Source organism: Podarcis erhardii (assembly GCF_964252035.2).
Source record: "Podarcis erhardii genome assembly, chromosome: 8".
Lineage (NCBI taxonomy): Eukaryota > Metazoa > Chordata > Lepidosauria > Squamata > Lacertidae > Podarcis > Podarcis erhardii.
In genome coordinates, this window is record NC_138499.1 from 11,968,689 (window position 1) to 11,970,689 (window position 2,001).

The window sequence follows — 2,001 nt, forward strand, 5'->3', positions numbered from 1 at the left end:
AAGGGAATACTCAGCCGACATATGGCAACCAGACAGCTTTCAGAGCGCCTGAAGCATAACATTCTCCAGTCCAGCAAGCATGTAGGTGGTCTGCGCACCGTCACTTTCCACGCTAGTTCTGTTCGCCCTGGTTCTGTAATTCAGCCTGCGTGCTGTGGTACCAACTGCCAGCTCCGTCTCTCTGGGTGGTAATGACCAGTTCGAAAGCCCCATCATGTGCTACGATGGGGGAAAAGGCTGCCAATTTCTTTCCCTTCTCTGGCTCTGCTCCAGCCTTTGAAACAACAGCCTCAAGTGCAACAATTCGGCTTTCCTTGGCGCGGAGATCAGCCACGAAGGGGGAAGCACCACCTGAATAATTGTGGAGAGCCAAGGCACAAGAGCAGGGGCAGCCACGAGATGCGGGCAAAGCAAGATGCAAAAGGCAGATCCCAGGTAGGGTCTGGTGAGAGGGTTCGCCAGAAACAGCTTTGCCACAAGTCGATACGATTCGATACGATACGGTAATCTTTATTGTCATTGTCCCATACAGAACAACGAAATTGAAAAAATCTACATCAGACATTCAAAAACCAACAAGCCTGCTATCCCAGCTATCCCAGCCTGGTTAACCCCCTAAAAACTCTGATACCCCATAATTAAATACAATATGCTCCCATAGAGACTACCTTAAAAGGTAAAGGGACCCCTGACCATTAGGTCCAGTTGTGACAGACTCTGGGGTTGCGGCGCTCATCTCGCTTTATTGGTCAAGGGAGCCGGCGTACAGCTCATGTGGCCAACATGAATAAGCCGCTTCTGGCAAACCAGAGCAGCACACGGAAACGCCGTTTACCTTCCTGCTGGAGCGGTACCTATTTATCTACTTGCACTGGCGTGCTTTCGAACTGCTAGGTTGGCAGGAGCAGGGACCGAGCAACGGGAGCTCACCCCATCGTGGGGATTCGAACCACCAACCTTCTGATAGGCAAGTCCTAGGCTCTGTGGTTTAACCCACAGCGCCACCCGCATCCCTTCCAGAGACTACCTTACACTGCGTTTAAAACCAAAATCACATTTGGATAGAAACTGTTTCTCAGGTGGCTAGTGCTCGTCTTTATAACCCTGTACCTTCTTCCAGAAGGCAGAAGCTGAAAGAGATCATTTCCAGGGTGTGCACTATCCTGCGCTATCTCTGCAGCTTTCTTATGGCACCTGGAAGCATAAATTTGATCCAAGGTGGGAAGAGTGCACCCAATTATTCTCTCTGCAGTCTTTACAACCCTGGACAGCATTGTTTTTCCCCTGACCGTGCAGCTCCCAAACCACACACACAGGCCATAGGTCAATACACTCTCAATAGGGTCAGATGATACGCTAAGTCAAACCTTGAGTTAGGGTAACTTGGCACAACAGTGTGTACACACACACACACACACACACACACACGTATTAAAGGATCAGGGAGTTGTCAAGCAACTACCAGTTGTCTTGGCACCTATTGTATCCTTCAGTGCCCCTATTTTCCAGGGACAGTCCCAAAATCACAAAAGCCATCCCAGCTTCTGATTTGATCCGGGAACGTCCCAGTTTCTTCTGCCGGTGCTGCTGCCACCAAGCTCAAAGAGGAGGATTTTTTTGTCCTAAAGTGTTCAGATATATATATATATATATTTATTTTATTTTTTTTGTCCTAAAGTGTTCAGATATAAGGACTGTTAAAGTGTGAAGGGAAAGGAAGATGTATAATTACAGCTATATTTATTCTTTTTGACTTAATGTAATATTGAAAAGGAGAATAAGTTTAAATTTTAATTGGCTAAAAGAGTTGCTGAAAAATTGTGAAACTAGGATGCAAAAAGGGGAAGGTATGGGGAAGTCTGAGAAAAGAGGCTTACGAAAAGGAGGTTAAGAAAGTAGGATTTATGTTTTTGTGTGTGTGTCTGTTGTTGTATGTATTGTTTAGTGTTGTGTTGATAAAATTGGAAAATCAATAAAAAATTATTAAAAAAGTGTTCAGAT

At 45.7% G+C, this 2,001-nt stretch overlaps 1 long non-coding RNA gene across 1 annotated transcript; it reads right to left on the reverse strand.

The window, feature by feature from the left end:
• Positions 1-498: 498 nt before the first annotated feature.
• On the reverse strand, positions 499-1,319 carry LOC309349172. Its single transcript, XR_014159794.1, has 2 exons — positions 1,028-1,319; positions 499-668 (listed from the first exon to the last, which is right to left on the reverse strand). It is a non-coding gene; the product is annotated as an uncharacterized lncRNA (long non-coding RNA).
• Positions 1,320-2,001: the final 682 nt, after the last annotated feature.